The 24,996-nt window shown below is 36.9% G+C and overlaps 1 long non-coding RNA gene across 1 annotated transcript in view; it reads left to right on the top strand.

Moving 5' to 3' along the window:
* Positions 1-24,996, top strand: part of LOC148127748 (uncharacterized) — a 133,301-nt gene that overhangs the window by 96,252 nt on the left and 12,053 nt on the right. Inside the window, exon 3 of the long non-coding RNA XR_015741080.1 lies at positions 13,018-13,161. This is a non-coding gene — a long non-coding RNA (uncharacterized LOC148127748). The remainder of the gene's footprint in view (positions 1-13,017; positions 13,162-24,996) is intronic.

Below are 24,996 nucleotides of genomic sequence, written 5' to 3'. Positions count from 1 at the left end.
AATCAGACCTTGTAAATTGTTAAATCCTTTATAAAGGTAAGAGAAGCTTCTGGAATATGTTAAAGACCGATCTCAACATTCATTAAAAAATGAAGGAGAAGGTAAAGAAGAAACACCTGATTATTGAGGTCAGCTTGTTTGTTCAGATGGACCAAATGAAATGACTCATTAGTTATCTACAGCCCAGGATGAGTCACCTAACTGCAGGGATTTAAAATTGTGAGAAAGAGGGCAATGAGGAACCCAACCATTTTTTTTTCTTTTTGCTTTTATCTTCACAAATGCTTCTCATTTAGATATAGGAACATGTTGTAGCTTGTTTTCTAAAGTGACAAGAAGTACATTCTGGTAATTTAGTGTTGAGAGAAGGTGACACAGAAGCAGGGATTTATTGTGGAGTCCTTGGTGCAGGCATTCATTTTTATTTTCTCCTCCAATACAGCCAAGAAAATGAGATTTAAGCACAGTGTTTTCCTCTGAAACAAGCCAAACTGTACTTTATTGTAACCACAATATGGTGTCTCTGTATAAGCCATCTTTGAACAGTGGCTTCTGCCTAGATATGTCACAGTTAACATATATCAGAGTTCCTAGGATCCACAGATCAATGAGCTATTTGTTATTTGAATTATGAGACTCCAGATGGGGGAAACTACTTTAAACTGAATGTCTTAAATTTCCCATCCCCTCTTGACCTCCATATATCTCTCAGAAAAAAAATGGCTTGACATTGTTATATTCTGTGTCTCTTAGACACAGATTAAGCTAATAAATTCTCCAATTTCTTCAAGACTGAATTACCAAAAGGACCTTGTTCAGGTCAGGGGCCAGAAAGTCTGATACTCTGGCTTCTGAATTCTGTGGATTTGGGGTTCTTGGGTATTGGCAAGAAAAGAGAAGAAAAAGAGGAAGCTGCTGCAACTGCTAAACTGGGGAGGCAGGAAGCAATTAGGAAGATGGCAAGGGTGTTAATTTATCTTTATAAGGTCATCTCTGCTTCATTGGGTGGGGACCCTTTGTACGTGGTGAAGTCTTGCTCTCCAGCATAGCAGACAACCTTTACAAGTGAAAATGTTGTTGCCCCACTCAACTGTTGTGGCCTGTTGGTTGCTAGCAGAGCTAGCTACAGAGTCAGATGAGGAGGAGGAGGAGGCCTAGACCAGCTTTGAAGCCTTTGGAAGGCCCGATAAGGAAACCGCATCAGAGACAGAGGTAGAGCTGGAGCCTTCCATCCTCCCCCAGGGAGAGAGGCAGCTGTCTTCAAAACCTGAGTGAGGGCGAGGAACAGATGGGGCCCATCCTAGATGCACATATGTGCAGATGGGAAAAGAGAGGAGAGCAAAAGAAAACTATTAGCCGGCTCTCAAAGAGAAGCAGACACGGGATGATAGTGAGCCCTTCCCTGGCTGGGAAATAAATAGGAGGTGTTTGGGAATGGCCGGTTGTTTCAGACAACTGTTAGTTTCTACTCTACAGCAAGCAATTTGGATTTTTTTAGCTAAACCCAGGTTTGTTGGGGCAAATTACATTTGATTTTTTTTGTTTATCCATGTAAATAAAAGACTGTTACTTCCCTGTTTTAAAAGGGGGGTTGTTTTACTCACAAGTAAATATCACTATTTGTGAAGGCTAGGTCAGAACACTGACAGCCTTGGGATGTATAAAAGGAGAATATGAGAAATATTTGCTTACTAGACCAAAGGAATTAGTAGCAAGCTCTCCAATATCCAGCACCAGTTCTACTGCATAATTCCAGTTATACCTGAAAATGTTTATACCAATTTAAAGCCAACAATAGGAGAGGAGGGACTACAGTATATAAAGCTAAGTTTCAGCAAAACAACAGTTTTCATAATGATGTATGATCATTTCTGTATTTTATTTCATTAGCTAAAATGATGCATATGCTTAATTATTTCACTAAATAGAGTTCCAAATTCTCCAGAGACACAGGCCAAGAGATATGTAGCAGTTATAATACCATGTACATCTGGAGGGCTTTTTTTCACCTCTGGTCAGTAATTTCTAGCATGGATATCCCCTGGACTGCTCACCTCCCCATTTTCATAACCTCTTCTTTTCCATTTCTTTTCTTAATTGACAGAAATATCCCAGCAGAGCATATCTCACCAACCCTTCTATCCTCCTTCTGCCCAGTGCTCCTTTTAGCCACGAGATGTCCCACCTCCATGCACATTCTTCCTAGCATTGTCCCTTCCTCCCCACCCCTGCCTCCTCCCCCAAGCTACTACTTGTCCTAAACCATTTCTGATTGGCCCATATGAATTTCAAAACCCTTGATCAGATTGAGGAAAACCAAGAATTCCATGCATTGAATGGTTACTGTATGCATTGGATATTTTGCCTATATCAAATATAAGCATTGCCTGAAGCTTTTTGTTTTAAATAAACACTAGCTATTTATTCTGTCCCCACTACACATTAATCTGTGTGCAGCTTGACATGCAGCTAAACCCATCTATCCTCCAATAAAACAGAACGTGTGTGTAGATCTGAATGCTTTATTGAAAGAACAGGATATGGTAAAACTGGGGAAAATAGAAATACATACAATGAGAATCAGATCCAAGAGAGGCAGTATTAAGTTACCGCTGAACATAACAGTTAATCAATACAAGCAATTTAAATCTCACCAGTGATGCTCTGTATGTGGGATATGGGTTTTTCCTTGGATGACCATGTGCCATAGATTAGGATGGATTCTTCTTGTGCTTCTGCCTTCTCCAAAAGCTAAAGGAAATGGAGTCTGGCTTCCCAGCATGCACTTGGTTTGAGAGTCTGGGCTGATGGGAAAAATGAGTTGAGTCAGCTACAAACAATATACTTGTCCATCCAGTTACTAGATGGAGCTAGAGCTACAACAGTATATAAAGATCATATGATGGAGCATATTTGTCCCTTGGACCACTAGATGGGGCTAGAGAGCAACAACAGTATATAAAGATCATATGTTGGGGCATGATAATATTTGAATATCCAATTATTTCTGGGAATGCAGAGTGGCCCAGCTAAGACTGAGTGTCCTGTCCTTTGATATTGAAACCGAAGGAGATTGTGCATGGGGGAAAAAAGTTCCAAAGGCAAATTGTCAATAAAAAGATCCAAATGGAAATAAAATTCAGAGCTGTGTTCATCAGTGCTTGTTTACTTGGTTTTTTTTTTTAAGGATTTGGTCTCTTTAAAGAGACAATTTAATTTTTTGTATTTTTGAAAGCTGAAATTTGCATATATAGCAGTCAACAGAGTCATCTCCTGAAATGTCTGAAAGACAGAATGTTTCAAAACTGCTTTTTGAATTTTGAAAAGAAGCATCTCGGTGGAATCTCCCCAATTTAGCATGCATTTAGGATGACCCAAAGAAAAAGGCTGCCTTTTGTTTCCTTTTTGATGAGATGAAAGGAAAGGAGATTTAGAGGAGAAGAACTGGGGGGAGGAGGGATGCCTGTCTAAAATCCTTTCTCCCAGGTGCTGAATCTGCAGCCAGCAGGAGGCGTTTTTGGCCGCAACGCATTTGCAATGGGCAAGGGCTGTTTATTTGATCAGCCGCAGACCTCCATTGTTTGTAATCCTTTTAAAATTAATGCTTGATCCAGAAGACTGGCTTGAATTCCTGACCAATGTACCGTCCCTGTAGAAGCAAAATATACTCTGGTGATCCTCCTGTTAACACGTTAAAAACAGAAGCCTCTTAACAGAAGAAATTTGAAGTTGTGGAATTCTAGCACACAGAAAAAAGTCAATTGAAAGATGCATTGAAACAGTCTTATGCTTGCTCTTTTTCTCCCCCCTCCCCCCTTCTCTTCACATTGGGACATTGAAAATACGTAAATTAGATACTGTTATTATGGTTGGTCACACAGCTAGCCATATATGTGGACCAGTGATGGATTCAAAAAAAATACTACCGGTTCTGTGGTTGTGGCTTGGTGGGCATGTGTGGCTTGGTAGGCATGGCATAGTGGGCATGGCAGGGGAAGGATACTGTACAATCTCCATTCCCACCCAACCCCATTAACCTGCTTTCCAGCTCTGTTCTCCTGTGCAGGGCAACAAAAGAAGATCCAGCCAATCAGCTGGGACTCGGGAGGCAGAGAATAGATGGGGATGGGGCCAGTCAGAGGTGGTGTTCTGAACTACGCAAAATTTCTATTACTGGTTCTCCAAACTACTCAAAATTTCCACTACCAGGTCTCCAGAACTGGTCAGAACCTGCTGAATACCACCTCTGATGTGGTCTGATGTTTTTGTCCATCCATTAAGCCTTCCAAACAATCTGGAATAAGCAGATGCTGTTGTTTGACAGTGTTGTTTTTCAGCAGGCTTGAGCACCTGGATGGGAAGCAGACTGAGACCTGCAAACTGCAATAGCCCCATGTGTGCTGGTAGCTTCTGCAGTCAGAGTTTAGGCTTCCTTCATTGGCTGAGTTGGGAGCAGGTCAAGGAGTGCAAGCTGCAACAGCCGCACAAGTACTGGCAGCTTCTGCAGTCAGCTTTAGGCTCCCCTAGGTGGCTGAGTGGCTGGGTGGGAAGCATGCCCAAAGCCTGTGGGAAAGTGGTAGCATGGGGAAGACCTGACCTTAGGACCAGGCCTAAGGCCTGGGGGGATCTGAATATGGGAAGTAGAGCACAGTGTGCTTCAGGGAATGAAGGAGGCCTTGGAAGGCCTAGTACAGGCAACTCTTACCCAGAGCACCATACTCTACTGAATGATCCATCTCATGGGTGTCAAACTTGATTGTGTCACATGACATCATGTGACATTATGTTTTTTGCCTTTGCAGAGCCAGGCTGGTCATAACCTGTGCGTGATGCTTCTGGCCCTGGGCCGTCATTTGACACCCCTGATCTATCTGGTCACTTAATGTAGGAAGGCCTTACTTAATGATCTTGGATGTCTCACTTAATGACCAGCATGACTTGCAACCATAATGGAAAACCTGTCCACAGCTTCTACTTTAGCTTGAGTCCAGGCCATTATTTCTGCTGTATATCTAATAATGGAATTGCCCAAATGTTAGATGGTATCAGTGCCAGTCATCAGATATCCTTCCACTATAGTGAACTGGTCAAAGAAGGACATGGAAGTTGCCAATGTGAAGACTTGGAAGCTCTTCACAATGTGCAGAGGTTTCTATCCCAGGTCCAATATGTAGATATTTGTTCTAATCAAGGCTTCCTAAGGCTGTAATTAAGCACACACTTAATCCAAACAACTCTCTTTTTATTTTAAAGCTGGGAATTATGTTCATTCCCAGCCCATAATGAGTCCCAAACAGTCTCTTGAGATAATCACCTACCTTTATCTCCTTTAAATTGCTGCCAAAAACTAGCATGCCAAATTAAATGTAAAAAGCCAAATGAGATACAAAGTCCACACAGAGCTTCAAGGTTTAATCTGAACAGAGTGACAACATTGCTTCCTGCAAAGGTTCCTGTCCCTTTGCACTTCCTTTATATCTTATGGGAGGGGCAATTTCCTCCAAGCCTTACTCCCAAGTTGCCCCTTTTGTCTTAACTGTTCTTTCCATCTGGCAGCTCTGCGCGCGCACACACACACACACTGGGAACAGGTTCCCCTTGTTCCTCTGCCTCACAGCTGTCAGATTCTGGAGGCTTCAGAGTCAGCACATAACTCCCAGATGGCCCCGGTCCCATCTCTGTATCAGACCCAGAACCCTCGTCCAAGTCCTCCCCAGACTCCCAAACTGGCCCATGTTCTTCCCCACTATCCGATTCTGCTGCTGTCTTCACAGGCTGTCGGCAGACCACAACAATATTGTATACCAGGTGGAAATAGGGCACTATGAAGGCAACTGTCCTGGATGAAACTTAGAACATTAAGCAGTAACAGTAGTAAGATAGTAAAATGGCATTCAAAGATGAGCTGCTGAGAAAATGCCTGAGGCAGCAGAAGACATGGGAGAAAGATCAAACAGAGGAAGTATTATGGCAAGACAAGAATCTGTATAGGATGAACCATCACAAATAGCTGCCAGGCATTGGGAAACCCTACTTTTCAGTGACTGGAAAAGGCTGGACTAAGACTGTACTGAGGAACTGAAGATAACACTATAAGAACAGGCACTTATCACCAGTTCCACAGAAGCAGGAGTCTACCACACTAGATAGCACCCAAGGTTGAGATTATGCAGAGAGACATCAAAGACAGTCCAATACAAAGATAGATGCAAGCAGGAAGAGCATACAGTGAATGAAACAACCAAATTGCTGGTATGGTAACAGGAACATCTGTACAGTGCATGAGTTAGAATCTCCTAAGTCCATATGAGATACTCCAAAGAAGGTCATGAAGAATAACAGGACTAAGGATGTGAGACTTCCAGATTACATGGACAGGTAGATAATGGCCAATCAACCAAACATCATGATAGTAATCAAGGACCAGAAGACAGTGGTGATGGTAGATATAGTTCCACATCTGGAAGAAAGAATATGAAAAGCTACTTCAGCAGCAGGGTGTGAAGAGGATGTAGAATGAATGTGGAAAGTAAAGGCCAAAGTGGTCCAGGAGTGGTAAGAGCACTCAGGGTTGTGACTCCTAAGGTAGGACAGTGGCTTCAACAGATCTCAGGAACATCATCAGAACTATCTGTCCAGAAGAATGCAGTGCTAGGAACACCTAAGATAAGAACTCTCAAAATCCCAGGGCAGTGTGTGTGTGTACATGTATGTGTGCATGGCCACATACAAAAAAGACACATGTACGTGCATATTATTACAGCTGGTCACAGTAAATGTCATTAGTTGCAAAGTCATTGCGACCCCATGGACAATGTTCCTCCAGGCCTTCCTATCCTCTACCATTTTCTGGAGTCCATATAAGCTCATGCTTGTGCTTCAGTGACACCATTCGGCCACCTCATTCTCTGTCACCCCCTTCTTCTATTGCCCTCACTCTTTCCCAGAATTAGGCTTTTCTTCAGTGAGTCCTTCCTTCTCATTAGGTGGCCAAAGTATTTGAGCTTCATCTTCAGGATCTGACCCTTCTAAAGAGCAATCAGAGATGATCTCCTCTAGAACTGACCGGTTTAATTGCCTTGCAGTCCAGGGGACTCTCAGGATTCTTCTCCAGCACCATAGTATGAACTATCAGTATGACGCAATGAAAATCTAAATGGATTTCTTACAGGCAACTAATGTTTTTTTACAAAAGACCTAAGTACTGTAGATTTTCCAAGCAGATGGTTGAAGAGGAAAAACAGGAAAAAGTCATCTTTTGATACTAAGACTGAGAATGGGGATGTGTAATATTCCAATTAGAAACAGGCAAGGTTGCTTTGGGTTTCATATGATTGCTTCTTGTCACCCAGCTGAATGCTTTTTTGAAGCCATGCCTTTTCCTGCTGTTGCATAGTAGCCTCCCAGATATCTTATGTTGTCTCTACAGAAGTTATTTTCTTTTAGATTATTTTCTAATATTTCATTCCTACCATTTAACACTATAGCACTGATGCTATAACTATTTTGGATCATGCTTTGATGAAATGATTAGCCTCATTTGAGAATAATTTACATATATTTTTCGAATGGTCTTTGTATCTGTTGAATGAAAATGATTTTATTCAGCAAATGGAACAGGTGATACTATAGTTTGACAGAGGTTCAATTTCATCACTGTCAGGTATGTGATAATACTTTGTCAGAGGCTGTGATATTCTGACAAAAAGGAGCAAGGATTAAAGTTAAAATTCCAGAGGTTAATGAACTGTTAATCTTTTAAGAATTCTACCCTCCTCTTGAATGAGGTAGGGTTTTGATCTCTGCAAAATATGAATTTAACTTGCAATGCCAAGCAACAATAGTGGGAAAATAAAAACAAAACTAGTAAGTTACTGACTTTTAGACTTAAACAAATTAAGCAATGTAAATACCTTATATACACTATATTGATCTTATATACACTATATTGATAGGAAAATGCATGTAATTAACATTTTTTTAAAAAAATAATCTTTATGGTACTGTTGAAATCGCTCATCAATATATGGGTCAAATTGTTCTTTTCAGAATGCAAATACAAATACTTATACTTTCTCTCATGCAATATGAAATAATGCCTTTGCCATTGTCACTAAACTGATCATCCACCTCCACCATTTTCCTATACGGCTACTGCTTGAGATAGGTGCTTGTTTCCTTTAGCTGGGCAGATGGGATGATCTTCACAACTAGGGAAACTCTGCTGAAGTATATATTTAGTATGCATTTAGTATGCACTTAGTATGCATTTCTGGCCTTTTTCTACTTTCAAACCCCTGCCATAATGACACAGCTTATCGAGGTTGAGAAGAGAGAACAAGAAACTGTACTCAGTTATCTTCTATACTTTGTTTTACTGCTATACATTTGGAAATGTTTTAAAATAGATTCTTACTCCTTAGTTTCAGTTAGGTAAATATTACATAAGTAAAACATGAGTCTTACCATCTTTCCAATTACAGATATGTTTCTTTGATAAAAGTGGAGATTAAGATTTTAACAGTTACTTCAACACCAGACATGGGGCTATGTCATAAATAAAATCTATAACACAGATTTTTCAGTGATTGGTCAACCATCTGAGGCTGAATTTAGACAACATGATAATGTTAGATTTTTAACTGATACAGTTGCTTTCATACAGACAGAATCCAGCAGCTTTCTTCTTCTTCTTCTTCTTCTTCTTCTTCTTCTTCTTCTTCTTCTTCTTCTTCTTCTTCTTCTTCTTCTTCTTCTTCTTCTTCTTCTTCTTCTTCTTCTTCTTCTTCTTCTTCTTCTTCTTCTTCTTCTTCTTCTTCTTCTTCTTCTTCTCTTTGAGCTTTCAATACAGTTTTGAGATACTTCTGAAGGGCACAACAATGTTTCCCCATAGGTTTATAGTCTGGACTGAATATTCATTGATTTACTCATTATTACATGCTATACTCAAGAGTTATCATCATGTGGTTAATACCATGTCACAGTCTTATCAAGGATGCCATCTTTCTTTCTATTTCAACCTGATTTTAGCATTCCTTGTCTGTATTGTTTAAAACTCTGAAAACACTAAAAATACCACTGTAGGAGCAGTAACATATAAGATTTTGTTATACATCATTGTTGTGTTATGATTCATAGTTAAGGCAGAAACTTAATTTCCTAATTCCATTGCATGTAAATTTGTAATTCTGTCTTGCTATTTTCTAAATGAATGTGTAGGGTTTAGGATTTTAGGTTGGAGGGGGTTTGCGGGGGGCTCCCCTTGATAGAAGATGTCTAGATTCTCAACTGCCAAATTTGAACTTTTCTCTATTTTTTAACACAGTAAAATAAGATTAATTGGTCTATTATTCTTTTGAACATTTGGATTAGGATAATTTGATATTGTCTTATATTTTAAATAGGAATATGAAGCTATTTTATATCTGAAGTGAAGGCAGTACTATGGAGACAGTGTAAACATCCCATTGTATCTATTGGATCAGGTCATCAACTCCTTAATTAAAATAGATAGTTTCTGGGGATTCCTCAGTTACAGTGAGAGCCTGTATAAGAATAGGTATGATTTCTTTAAGGAGGTGCAAATATTGACAATATTGAATAAGGCTTGGATGGCCTTGCCTTGTTGGAAATGGAATTAAAATAGGAAGGTATCCACTTGCATAGGTTGTAATTTAGGAATGAAATGTACACAACTGTTTTTTCATGATTTTAGATAATTCACTTGTGGTTAAACAATATGCATATTCTGCTTGATTGGATCCAGTATTTAAGCTCTATCAAGTCATCAAGAAGTGGATCTTTCATATGTGGGGGATACCCCAAAATATTACATAAAATTGTAATGACAAATTTACACATTAAATGTGCTAAAATCAATTACTGATATATGCAGCCTATCAACTTTTAAATTTGTTTGGTTTTTGTTTTTGTTTTTGCAAGAAAGAGCAAGGAAGTCAAAATTATACCAATGTGATAAACTTGAGAAAAAATGCTTTCTTCAATAGAATTTAGCATCCTCCTCCTCCTTGTATCAATTGTACTTCTGTGTGCTATTTTTCTTTTGTCAATTAATTTGCTACTATAAAACATTATTTCAAAAAAGAATACATACTATAGGAATAAGCTGGTCCTTTATATTTAATGTTTGGGTTCAACCATATTTCTGATACAGTTTTTTTTCATAGAATAAAAAACTAAGCAAAAAAGGAAGAAGAATCAGAAAGAGCAAATTTCACAATTATCCTTGCATGATACCCACTCAAGAATAAGAGCTTTTCTCTGTTCTTTTCTTGTTATGCAACTCTTCTCTGGACAGCCAAATCAGTGAAATGAGAAATAATAAAAATCCATCTTTCTTATTCTATTGAATTTGGCAGTGAACAGTAAACATGTTTGTATTTTCTCTTGCACTGGAGATACATTTTACACGGAGGAAATCTTCAAAGGTCTGGGATCATTTGGATTCTGGCTGGGTTGTACTCTTGGGAGTAGTCAGTATGTCTGGGAAGCAGGTGCAGAGTCATTCAAAGATAACATGGAAGCAGAGTCAGATTTGGCAAAAAGGAGGAAAATGTGTGCAATTCCAAATGGCAGACACCATTTCAGTCCAACTTTCAATGCTACTTTTATTTGCCTTGAAGTATAGCTGGGCTAAAACTCTTTAATATTACTTCCTGAGATAAAATGCACTCAAATATGGCAAAAACATTTTTTTTTTTTTGTAAATTGTAGAATGTACCTAGACTTACAGAGTACAAAACCACAAATTTCATTAAGCCACATAGCTTTCTCATTCACTCCTCAGAGTCCCATTTACTATAGGTATTGTAGTAATTAGAATGGTTCTACTAGCTGAATCAAGATCATGTTGGCTATTATTCACAAAACTGAGTACTCCTCATAATTTTCATGGAGAAAGTTAGTGAACTTCACAATGGAGCACTAAAAATAAAATTGCTTTTGACTTCAGGCACTGACGTAACCTAGAAATAAGCTTTCTCATTGACTCTTTGAAACTTCTAAGAATGGAAATGCATAATTGTTCCCTGTGGATACACTGATTTCTTTGACAATGATGAAAGTATGTAGGGATTGAAGACTTCTTCCTCAGGAAAGCAAAAAAACAAACCTATCAATAGGTCAAAAGAGAAGAGGTGCCCTATTTTAATAGTCTAAGATGATCAAAGAGAATACTAACAAATTGATGTTTTAGCGTGTACGTCATAAAACTATGCCTTTTTTGCTCACCTGAGTAATGAAATCAGTTATCATTGGACAATGGAAATGAAAGAACAAGATAAAAAATCATATGCTTTTAAACAAGAGTGAGATTCAATTTTTTAAACAACCGGTTATGTGGGCATGGATTGGTGGTAATGTGACTGGCTGGGCTTGGCCAACTCAACATCACTCACATCGAGACATGCATCTCCTTGCCTAGCCTCTCGTGACTGCAATAGTCGTAAGTGTGAAAAATGGTTATAAGTCACTTTTTTCAGTGCCATTGTAACTTTGAATGGTCACTCTGCACAAGCAAAGTACCAGCAAAGGAGGGAAAAAAAACTCCAGAGAAGTTCCAGAGGCAGGAAGTCTTGTCCTGCCAAGAATGTAAAAAGAGTTAACGGAGAGGCAGTTTCTACAAACAACACCAGAATGTTTCCTTCCTGCCTTCCTTACAGGATTAGGCCAGTAATTTCTTCTAACAGCCGGTTCTCCAGACTGCTTAGAATGTTAACAACCAGTTCTAGCAAATAGGTGCAAATCTGTAGAATCCCACCCTGCTTTTCAATAAAGAGGATACTCCCTCTCCACCTTAATGCCTTGTTGGGTTTTAGGAAAAGAGCTGAAAGAGAAAGGAAATAGAATGTATAGGTTGCAAGTGGTGATAAATGTCCACGTGAATTTAATTCCTGATGACAGAAATAGTTCTCCATCATTGGAGGCTGCCCTGAATCCACTATGACATTACAATAAATAGACTTTCCAAGATCTTCAATTTGCATTCTGTCTCTCAAATAGAAAGGTACATTATTTAAATACTAAGCTGTCATGAAGCTATCATGAGGAAAAAGGAGTTTATTTATGCTATCAAGAAAGGTCACCATGACATCGCTGATGGGGAAAATATGGATGCAGAAGTTTGTCAATGGGTTGATTTGTTTTGTAAAAAGTAAACACTTGGTGCTGCATAACTGTCTTCATTTAATTAGCTCGTCAAAAGATTTTGACAAAGACCACAAGTGGATTACTGTGCAAACCTGAATGGCAGATTGCCTCTCTTGAATCATTTATTGTCCTTCAGTGCTTTTAATAGAACTGATCTAATCAAACTACTTCCATTCCCTTATCAAACATTATGCTTTCCTTTTGTTTATATTGGTTGCTAGCCAGTTTTTCAGAAGCCCTCTTCTTTGTTGCCATCTTTGATGTCATAGAGCTGTAGTCTTTAGATAGCGGCTGATACCCCTTCTTGGATTTTGATTCTTATTTATTTATCAAAGAGGTTTTTTTCTTCCTCCTGGCATTTTTCTTTATATTACAAATGATATCATTCATTTCCACACTTCCATTTATCTTGGAAAAAAACATACCACACACCACACATCCCCTACAAACACGAAAAGATCTTGCTTTGTTCCTGCCAAAATTAAAGCAGAGGAAAAAGTTATCATGAGCGAAGGCAACCATTTTTTCTTTCATTATGTTTTCACACTTTCTCATCTGTGGGTTCATTATAAGTTGTTTCTGCTTACTAGTTCAGCAACTAAATAAAGATTTTTCCAAGGGGCACGAGATTTCCATAGATTTGCTCATTTTCGAGCGTTCCCTAGAATATGTTCTTTTTTGCAAACAAAGTTTCTCTTCTAATATCAAGCATTGCTAGGCATGCTTTTTCTCAACCAGTTGTATTTTTGTGCCTATATCCCCATCGCATATATGTTTCTATGTACAGTTTTATGCTATAAATGGCATCTGCCCACAGAAAAGATTCTCTTTTACTTTCTATCTACCCAGAACCTGCATTCCCCATCTACCTCCAAGTCTACTGTAGAAGAATTAAGAGAAGGTATCCATGGAAGACTGTTAGAGGGAATCAAGTTGTACAAATGGAGATCTGATCACACACTGTTGAATAACCAAGTTATTTAAAGATCAAAAGTAGGCATCTTAAGTTCGATTTTTTTATAGCAGCATTCAAAGTTGTGTGATTGTTGTTTCTTCTATTCATTACCTTCTCAGCATGTATATGCTCAAAGTTTGCTCCTAAGAATTGTAACCTCCCTCCATCATCTCCCCACAGACAAATAGCAAGTTGAGGACACTTAAAGGGTTGCGAGGGAATCGGGAAATGATCCCTCTGAGTTGCTCTTCTAATAGCACCCCATGTATTAGCAGTTCCACCCACTGTATTTCTTCATTAGGGTCTATTATAGTTTCCTTACACAATTTATTCTATTACTTTCACATTAACTGTGAATGCTAAAGTATAGGCCACAGCCCACATATACAATTGGATAATCAGAAACCGAACTATATGAAAATTATAACAGAGAAGACATAGAACAAGAAAGAAAATAATGCATATTATTTATGGGGTAAGGAAGTTCTATTTTTGTTGTTAACCCCACCAGAATGCATTACTGCAGGGCCAAATAAGTGTTCACTCCAGGAGTTTGATTCTGAATGGCTCAAGGTTGACTCAGCCGTTGATCCTTCCAAGGTGGGTAAAATGAGGACCCAGATTGTTCGGGGAAATATGCTGACTCTGTAAACTGCTTAGAGAGGGCTGTAAAGCTCTATGAAGTAGTGTATAAGTCTAAGTGCTATTGCTATTACAGCACAGTTTTTATTGCTTAATGAAGTTATATGGGGTTTTTTTGTCGGCTTATGCAGGACCATGTTGTCCTTTCTGACAGCACATACCAGCATCTATATTCATTGCTAGCAAATAAAATTAGCATCTAGAAGCATAAAGATAAGGATGATAGGTCTGACATATCATCAACCAGCCCACACCAGGAGCAAAACCATTAACTTGTTGAAGCCTGTTTTGGAAAGGGAACCAGTGGCTGAATGCAAATAAACATGTCACATTGTATGCAAAAATCATTTTACTAGGCAGCACTTTCCTACACAATACATACTTTTAATATTCACACATTCATAGTGTTTCTGTAACAAGCTACTACAGTTCCACTGTGAAGAGAGCATGCTTCTAAGAAAGTCACAAACAATGAAATACTAAAAGCCACTACAATGTAAAAGAAGAAAGACAGCATATTTCCAAATAGCAACATCTGAATTTCAGAGGCCCCAAATAAATTAAACTTGGGCTTAATCTTCAGTAGTGAAATTCATCCACATTGAACACATACATCAAATTATAATTGGTGCATTGCATATTTTAAGGGCAACCTTTCTGGGCTGAATATTGAATTTAGCCTTTGATAAATGCAATTGAGTTTTCATTCCAAAAAGCATCATATGCAACCAGGGCAAAAATTTGATTCATTTCATTTTATTCCTTTTCCAATTTTAAAATCTTGCTGAATTGGGGTCAGATTGAATCTTAACATCTTGCAATTAAATAATTTTGCAACCATCTGAGGATTTAAAATATCAGTGTGTAAATGTATATGAGTATAATCTAGAATATATATATGATGATGGCAGATGAGATTCTGCTGAAACATTGCTACAACTTTAAAAGCACAACTACGATGTGGGAAAATACCCGAACAAAGCCGAATGCCATACACACACACACACACACACACACACACACACACACACACATATATATATATGTATATGTATATGTTATGTATATGTATATGTATATATATATATGTAGGTCTGGGTGTGTTCGGGTCTTTTCCCGTGTAAGATTAAGAGTATCTCGGTGACATTTTGGTGAGGTCCCACTCGCCATCCTCAGGCTGGTGCTTTCGGCTTCGTGCCAGTGCAAGCATATATATACGAAATTTAACACACTGCTACAGTTCTTGCAAGGTATTTTTTCAACTCTGTATACAAGAAGGTGTGAAAAGTGGTATCCTGTAAAACATTTTTTTTAAAAAAAGAAGTCATTCTGGGGTTTTGGTGGGGGGGTAAGAGGCAAAAAACATAGATACGCAGTAAAGATATATGCAAAGATATATGCAACTTCTGGAAGGTAAAACATTCAATTCTGTGTGAAGAATTTGCTACTATAGAGGAAAAAACATATTGTTTACTTACTTATATGAAAGTGTAGCCCACTGTTTTTGTTAAATCTATCTTAGGAACTTGTTATGCATGCAGCTGGTCCCAAATTCAATCTCAGCATCTTCAAAGAAAGACAACAGGACTACTATATATCTCACTGAATTGGAATTAGATATAACATTGCCCTAGATTAATTCTCGTGTGTAGTATAAGGCAATATAAGATGCTCACACTGGTAGAGAAAGAGGATTTTGTACTATTTTCCTCTATCTTCACTGCTTCAGAGATACCTGAGGGGATTTTTCTAGCAGTACAGCATGTTCTAAGGGCAGAGGAGGAGAACTCATGAATATTTTCCTCTTTTCTAGTAGGTAAAATAACAGCATAACAAAGTTGGAAGAGACCTTGGAAGTCTTCTAGTCCAACCCCATGCGCAGGCAGGAAACCCTATAACACTTCATATAAATGGTTGCCCAATCTCTTCTTGAAAATTCCTCCACTGATGGAGCACCCACAGCTTCTGGAGGCAAGCTGTTCCAGTGATTAATTGTTCTATGAGGAAATTCCTCAGTTCTAGGTTGATTTTTCCTTGATTAGTTTCCATCCATTGCCTCTTGTCCTGCCTTCAGGTATTTTGGAGAATAATTGAAAACTGTGTATGGATGAATAAAAACTATTTTGAGCATTTAAGGCTAGTTGCAAGGAAATACAATCATGCCTTTACTTGTGGCCAAGATCAATGACAGCCAGAATCAGGAAATAATTCATTTTCTACAAAAAGCAGAGAGAGTTTTCAGAAAGGGAAGGTGTCTCCCAGTCATCTGAGAGAGATGCTATTTTGGCTCCACAAAGCATAACCTCACACAGAGAAGTTACAGAGATATCCTGAGTTTCTGCTGGAGCAATGATGAAATAATTATAATATAGTGAAGGGATTGGTGTACCATTCAGATTCAGCACACATCCTTCAGTATCATGCAGGGGCAAAAAGGAAAAAGAAAAGACTACATAATACATAATAATTGATAAGATACATTTTTTTTTGCTTAATGTAAGTGAGAAGAACTTATACTGTAGAAATTTTTTGGAACTTCTCCTGGAAAATTGCTATTAGCTGGGTGGCTTGTTCCAATTCTGTTTCAGGTTTCAGTGGTCATTAAAAAGTTACACAAAACAGAATCTTTGTATTGATTTTAGCAGGTCAAGACATTTTCACTGACCACCAAAAGCCTGCATGCAAAGTTGAAGTACAATTGAAGAGAAATTTCTACACACTGCAGAAACTTTACCCATGCAAATTGGTGTATTTTATCTTGTATCAGGCAACTAATTCCACCACATTGATGGGTTCATAGCATAATTCTGTAATTTAAAAGCCAAATTATGTCAACTCTTTGTAGTTGCTCCCTGAATTATATCATATTAATTGTATAATTACATATATTAACCAAACATTATTGAGCATTAGGAGTCAGGGGTGGGATTCTACTGGTTCTGTCCACCTCTGTTGAACCGGTAGTTCTGAAGAACAGCAGACAGAGAGCACACATAGAACCGGTTCTATGTTTGCTGCTGTTGTGGCTCGCCCGCCCGGCTCTTACCTGACCTTTATTTCCTGCTTTTTGAACCGCAGCTGCTTTGCATGACCCAGCTGCGGTTGAAAAAGCAGAAAAAGGGGTTTTCCAACCGTTGCACACTTGTATGCAGCACTGCTCAGCTGTCCGGGCAGCTCAGCAGCTTGTAAATTGCACTTGCACGACTCGCGTGCATGACACAGAGCAACAGAACCGGTAGTTATACCGGTCGGATCCCATCCCTGATTAGGAGTAAGAGACCGAGCGAAGATTTGATCCCCAGATTATTTATTTAATGAGCAAAAAATGATATTGAGGCTTCTTTTGTGAAATTTAACAGTTTTTCTAAGTGGTGTATAAAATCAGTAAAAACAGGATATCCATTTTATGGATTTATAATGAAAGGCTAGACTTGTGGAAATGAAAAGTAGAAGGAACGAGAGAATTCGTAAATTGGAATAAATCAGATTAAAAATTCAGCGAGGGAAAACTGTTAAGTATGTCAAGCCTACATGAGCATATAGTTTCCCTTGAATGTGATTCAAATAAATTGCAGCTGCACTTCTTGGTTCATTTCTCCTGTTGAACCATCAGGATCCGATTCTTTCATGAGATAAAGCGATGTCTACTTCTCTGAATAAAATATCTCTTTGTATGATTTATAACCATGCATAATCCATTTTCAATGCATAGATTCCCTTTATGGATTTCCTTCTTAAATGCAGGACTTTGCTAATGGAAAACCAACAAAGACATGTGATTAGTGAGTGCAGCCCCACTCTTCACTTAGTTGTGCATTGACTGAGGCTGGTGATGAAGTGATGGCTTATTGGTAGTAATCCAGGAAAATTCTATTGTGGCCAGTTTAAAATGTTGGTATCACATTTTTTTTTTTTAAATAAATTTTTATTATTTTTTTAACATAAAAAACACAACAACAAAACATAAAAGTATCAGCTCCCCCATATTTTTGTACACACAGTAAGTCGGTTGGTCCATTGGTTTTGTGCATTCACCTCATAGTCACAATTACAATTACTTTATATAATACTCTTATCAATACAAATTTATAAATCCTAGTATCGCTATTAAAGAAAAAAAAAATTGACTAAACTTTTATTCGGTCATGCCTTTATGAGATAACTATATTTTAAATATTTTATTCTAAAACAAATCTTATAATCATACCAATTCTATCCCAAATATAAAAAAGAAAGAAACAAAGAAAACTATTATATAGATATAGTATCAAAAACCAATAAAAGGAAAGGGAAAATAAAGTCATTATTATTCCTTATTATCTAACTTTTATATTTTAATATTTCATCATTCAACCATTGATAGAAAAGATCCCAAACTAAATAAAATTGTCTATCTTCTTGCTCTCTAATTTCAAAAGTCAATCTACTCATCTCAGCACATTCCAAAATTTTCTTTACAACTTCTTCTTGCAATGGAATTTTCTCATTTTTCCAATTCTTTGCAAATACAATCCTAGCAGCAGTCAATACATTTACAATCAAATATTTCAACTCTTTACTATAAGTATCTGGTAGTATTCCCAATAGAAAAAACTCCGGTTTCAAGTCTATATGCTTCTTTGTCATTTTTTCCAGCCACATGTGGATTTTAGTCCAATATTTTCTAGCATCCTCACAAGTCCACCACATGTGATAGTATGAACCAGGTTTCTGATGACATTTCCAGCATTTTTCGGATTTGTTCTTGAACATTCTTGCTATCCTTGTCGGGGAAAATGCCACCTGTAAAACATCTTATACAAGTTTTCTTTATAGGCTGTAGACATTGTCATTTTATAATTTTGCGACCATAATTTCTGCCATTTCTCTAAATCAATCCCATATCCAAAATTCCTCCCCACGCAATCATAGTTTCTTTAACTTGTTCTTCCTCAAGCTTAATTTGCAATAAATAACCATACAATTTTTTAATCACCTTTTCATCAGTACCCATCAAAATCTTATCCAAGTCAGTTTGCTTATCATAAAATCCCTCTGCTTTGGAATCCTCATAGTACTTTGAATGTATTTGCAAATATGAAAACCAATTCATCTGTATACCTTGTTCTTCCAATTTTTGCATCGATTTAAGTTCACCCTTTTCATCTAATAATTCCCCATAGTTAACTGTTTGTTCCTTTTTATAAATTATAGGATAAGAGAACGCTTCTATCGTCGATAACCAAACTGGAATTTTCAAATAACACTGTTTTTTTATCTTCTCCCAATTCAACCACAGAGACTCCCGTATATAATGTCTTCTAAAATACCCCTGTGTTTTAGTTCCCTTATACCATAAAAAAGCATGCCAGCCCAACAACAAATCATGACCTTCTAATGTCAACAATCTGGTTTTCCTTAATGTTATCCATTCTTTAACCCATGTCAAGTTTGCAGCTTGGTAGTACAACTCCCAATTAGGCAGACCAAACCCTCCTCTAAATCTAGCATCCTGTAAAAGCTTTAACTTTATTCTTGCTTTCTTGCCTTGCCATATATACTTCAAAACAATTTTATTTAAATCCTCAAAATATTCTTTTCCAAGCCTAATTGGTATTGTTTGAAACAAAAATAAGACTCTGGGTAAAATGTTCATCTTGATTGTTGAAATCCTTCCTATTAATGACAATTGTAAGTTCTCCCATTTTTTCAAATCTTGAGCTATCTGTTGTTTAAGTTTAATATAATTATTCTCCTTCAATGTACTACATCTTGATGTCAAATATATCCCCAGATACTTAACCTTGTTTGTAACTTGAATTTTTAACAGTTCTGCCAACTCTTCCCTTTGTTTCAGCAACATATTCTTTGACAAAATCTTTGTTTTATCTCTATTTATTTTCAAACCAGCCACCTCCCCATAGACCTCTATCTTTTCCAACAGTTTCAAGGCTGTTTCTATAGGGTCTTCCAAGATAAAGACTAGGTCATCTGCAAAGGCTTGTAGTTTAAATTCTTCCTTTTTAACTTTCATTCCTTTTATAGTTTTATCTTCTCTGATATTTCTATTCAACACTTCCAAAGTCAATACAAATATCAAGGGAGAAAGAGAACAACCTTGTCTTGTGCCTTTTCTTATATTAATAGGATCTGTAAATTCTCCCTCCATCATTACCTTAGCTGTTTGTTCATTATAAATTGCTTCTATTGCCTGAATAAATCTTCTAGCAAAGCCCATCTGTTCCATTAAAAGTAACATAAATCTCCAATTCACGTTATCAAATGCCTTTTGAGCATCTAAAAATATCAAAGCCATTTGCTTTTCAGGATGCGCCTCATAGTATTCCAGGGTGTCCAGAATTACTCTCATATTGTCTCTGATTTGTCGCTTTGGCAAAAACCCATTTTGGTCTGGGTGGATAAAGTTATTCAAGTACTTTTTAAGTCTTTCTGCTAATATTGAAGCAAAAATTTTATAATCTGCATTTAGTAAAGAAATCGGTCTATAATTCTTGATTTGCAGTAGGTCCGCCTCCTCTTTTGGAATAAGTGTAATGTAAGCCTCTGACCATGTTTTAGGTATCATCTTTTTAACATAACTTCATTCATAACTTCTAACAGTGGAATACACAGTGATTCTTGAAAGATTTTATAAAATTCTACAGGAAACCCGTCTGGACCTGGTGCCTTTCCATTATTTTGTTTCTTAAGTGCTTGACTTAACTCCATCATTGTTATATTACTTTCTAGCATTTCTTCAATCTCTTTAGGTATCTTAGGTAGATTTGCATTCTGCAGGTATTGTTTAACTTTCTCCTCATCAATGTCTTCTTTCTTATACAAATGCTTATAAAAATCATAAATAATCTCTTTTTTTTTTTCTTTGCTGCCATAACAAATTTTACCTTGGTCGTCTATTAACTGCGGTATTTTCCTCGACTCTTTCTCCTTTCTCAATTTGTATGCTAGCCATCTACCTGGCTTATTTGCATCCTCAAAATAATTCTGTTTAGCATTCCTAATTTTCTGTGCCAGTTCTTCTTTCTCTATTAAGTCCATTTTATGTTTAGTTATATCCAGTTTCATTTTAACATCTTTTCTGTGTGGCATTTTCTGTAATTCTTTTTCAAGTCCCTTATATTCATCATCCAAGGCTTTAAGAGTTCGCCTTTTCCTGTTATTCTTTTTCTTGTATAGTCTATTATCAAGCCTCTAACATAGGCCTTCATTGTGTCCCAAACATTCTGTATTGAGGTGTCTTCTTTTCTATTCTCTTTAAAGAAGAAGGCCAATTCTTTCTCCATCCATTGTATAAATTCCTTATCCTTTAAAATAGAATTATTTAATGTCCATCTCGATCTTTTCCTTTGTCCCTTCCATTCAATTGTCAATGGGTTATGGTCAGCCCAAGTACTTGTTTCAATATTTACTTCTTGAATACTAGACATTAAATCTGTTGAGATCCAAATCATATCCAGTCTGGACCATGATAGATGCCTATTTGAATAGAACGTAAATTGCTTAGATTTATCATTTCTTTCTCTCCATATGTCTTTTAAAGTTAATTCATCTATCATTTTAAAAAGGATTTAGGAAGAGTTTTCCTGTTATGTTTTACTGTTGTTGCAATATAGTCAAGTCTATTATCCACAATTCCATTAAAGTCTCCCATCATAATTACATTAGCATAGTCAAGTTCGGCAGTCTTAGTATGTAATTTTCTATAGAATTCTTCCTGTTTATCATTCGGTGCATAAATTGCAATCAAAAGTATCTTTCTATTATTGTCCATTATTTCTACCATTAATATTCTCCCATCATCATCTGTATAAATCATTTTTGCTGGAATGGCCTCTTTAATATATAAAACCACCCCTCTTTTCTTGGATTGTGTCAAAGAGGTAAACAATTTCCCTAATTTTGGTTGTAATAACAATTGTTCATGTTGCTTTTTAATATGAACTTCTTGTAAACAAATTATGTCGAACCTTAATTTCATTAATTTATGGAAAATCTTCCTTCTCTTAGCAGCTGAATTCAGTCCATTTATATTCATTGTAATCAATTTTTCTCTTCCATAATTATGTTTTATATTTAGATTTAACCACTCTCGTGGGTCTTGCCTCACGTTGATCTTTAATATCCACTTGTCCACCTACTGCACCTTCTTCTTTTCCAACCTCCATTTGTTCCTCTTGGGATTCAATTGATGGGACCTCCTTTCCTGCTCCTCCTTCTCTGCCTCCAAAAACCTCTGCACAAAACAGTTCTGCTTTCTCGATTGAATCAATTCTATGTCTCTGTTCCTGCCACGTAAACATCAATCTTTCTGGAATCAACCACCTGTAAGACACCTCTTTTTCCAATAACCTTTTAGTCAGGAATCGGTATTCTCTTCTCATCTCTCTCACTCTTCTAGGTATTTGTTTTAAAACCAAAATTTCTTTACTTTTGTATTTCAGTGGCTTCTCTCTTGCTGCTTGCAATATTTGTGTCTTCAAAGATTTTTTTAATAAATCTAATATGAACTTCTCTGGGTAGGTTATTTCTCATCGCATATCTTGTAAAGACTCGATATATCTCATCAATTCCATCCATCATCTTCTCTTCTGTTATCTCGAGCGCCTCCGCCAGAATTCCTACCATTATCGCAACCAAATCTTGTCCTTTTTCTTCTTCTATATTTTGGAATCTAAGATAAAATTCTGATCTATCCAACTCCCACTTCAACATCTCACTTTTTCTTGTTCAATCGCTGTTAATCTATTGTCGATATTTCCAATTTTCTCCTCTCTTTGTTTGCCTCCCTCTTCAACATTTTGGAGTCTCTCTTCATATTTTTCCATCATCTGTTCCATCCTACCTGTTCTTTGTTCAATAGTATCCATTTTTACCTTAAGATCTTGAATTCCTTGCATAATCATCTGGAAGGATACTCTTTCTTGTTCTTTTTCTTTCTCTTTATCTTGCTTTAACAATGTCTGAATTGAGCGCTGTCCAGATGGTGGGGAGGCAGAAGCAGACATAGAGGCACCGAAGATATAAATTTCTTACTCATTTTAAGTGGTTCCAACTCTTCAAGTTTTTTTCAAATTTTAATCCACAAAAAAAAGAAAAAATATGAAATTATAATCCAAGGTAAAAGGCCAACAATAAAAAAGCCAAAAGTGAGAGAAAAAAAAAAAAAAAAAAAAAATTCTTCAAATTCTTCCTGACCTTAGTCCAATAAAAAGAGAAAAAGAAAACCATAAAAAAAGTAACAGTAAAAATAAAAACCCAATAATAATAATAAACAAGACAAAGCCAAAAAGGAAGAAGGGAAGAAGAAAAAGAGAAAAAACAAAAACAAAACAAAAACCAAGAAAAATAAGTTTCTTCAGATTCCACACCTTAGTCCAGGCAGAAAAAAAAAGAAAAAGAAAAAACCTCAATTGAAAAAAGGAAAAAGAAATAGTCCGCTGATGTACATTAAAAAAAAAAGGAAAAAAGAAAAAACAGGATCCAAATAGGCAAAAGAAAAAATAAAATCAGTTAAATCAAAATAAAATATAAGTAGAAAAAAGAAATTCAGAGGCTTCCCTTTGCAAATAAATCAAGCTTAAAAGTAAGGACCTTGATGTTAGTGAAGGGGTTGGCAGAACTCAAAAAAAAAACAACAACAACACTGCACTCTATTTAATTATCCAAGGCTCTAATTATAACTCCCTTCTCTTTCCCACAAGCTTCAAAGCTGAGCCATGTATATCCAGAAAGACACCTGTAATAATATTCCACAAAGTGCTTTCCTCTATCTTATCAGGGAATGTCCTTGAGAAGAAGAGTCTGTTTTTTATTTTTTTTTTTTTAAATATTTCCGAGCCTCTAGGTGGCAGTGTTACAAAGTATCATAGTTCTCACTTTCCCCCCTCCTCTCTTAAGGGAAAGCCGGCTTGCAATACACAAAACAGAAACCGAAAAATCAAACAAAGTCAAGAGAAGCCTCTAGCCCAGAAAAAAAAAAAAAAGTCCAGAAGAAGAATAAAACATATGAATATATAGAAAAAGAAAACAGTCCAGTTATCCAATAAATAACAATAGAGTCCGGAAGCAAAGAAAAGAAAAAAAATGGATTCTCTCTTTGACGTTTCCCTAAAAAACGCCGCTAAGTCAATTTTGTCAAAAAACAAAACAAAAATCACACAGGTTTCTTCAGATAATTAGAGTAAACTTTCAAAGTTCAAAAAATTAAATAAAAAAGAAGAAGTTCTCACCCAACCGACAAACTCTTTCTCAAACTCTTTCCGTCTGGAGTCGCCCCGGCCTCAGCAGCATGGGGGCTGCCTCTCCGCCGCTGGCAAGAAGAGCTTCACCCGGGCTCTCCAGGGATTTTGCGGTATCCCCGGAATCCTCAGGATATGCTCTTCACGATGGCTGTCCCTACGGGACAGCGTAGGTCCGTTGGACCGGCCAGTGGCGGAGATATCGGCTGCAATCGAGGAGCTCGATTGCAGACCGTATCGCCACGGCGCAAGCTCCTCCCATCTCCCTGGTATCACATTTTGATAGCATTTTTAATATTCTTATTTCACCCTAGAAATACATTCCACCCTAGAAATAAATTGTGGATTACAGGTATGCTCCAATAATTCATTGGATTTTGACTTAAATGATACATGTTCTGATTCTGATTGTGAAGTCGCTCCGCATTATGATTTAAATTTGATGACATTGCTTGTTAAGGTACTTGACTAATTATATTATCTCTCTCAAACTACATACATTATATTAATTTGGTCAACTTATTAATTTAGGCTGAACACAATGTCCTCAACGTTGCATGTTTATACCCTAGTTTTCCTACTGTTCCATTTTGAATAGATACCAATTACAAAAGTTACCTTTCTATCTTTCTCTGTTTTGACCAGTATAAGTATAATATAAGGACAGCATAATTTGAAATGTTCCATGAGATTTCACTACCTCAACTATACATACATTAATTTGCATAGGACTAATGCAATACACATACTGACACACATCTATCTATCTATCTATCTATCTATCTATCTATCTATCTATCTACCTACCTACCTACCTATCTATCTTTATCAACATCAGAAACTTATAGACATCTTTCTGATTCTATATATATGTATAGATGTGCATGTCAGTGTCTGTGCATATGCCTTCACTATATAACAATAACTACCTATATTGATTATTTTACCCTTTATTCAGTGTCCCATGACCTTTGCCACCAAATCCATTAAAAT

This window comes from Pseudonaja textilis, chromosome 1 (assembly GCF_049901715.1).
Source record: "Pseudonaja textilis isolate UNSWEBS1 chromosome 1, rPseTex1.2, whole genome shotgun sequence".
NCBI lineage: Eukaryota > Metazoa > Chordata > Lepidosauria > Squamata > Elapidae > Pseudonaja > Pseudonaja textilis.
This window is presented reverse-complemented; position numbering and strand designations above follow the sequence as displayed.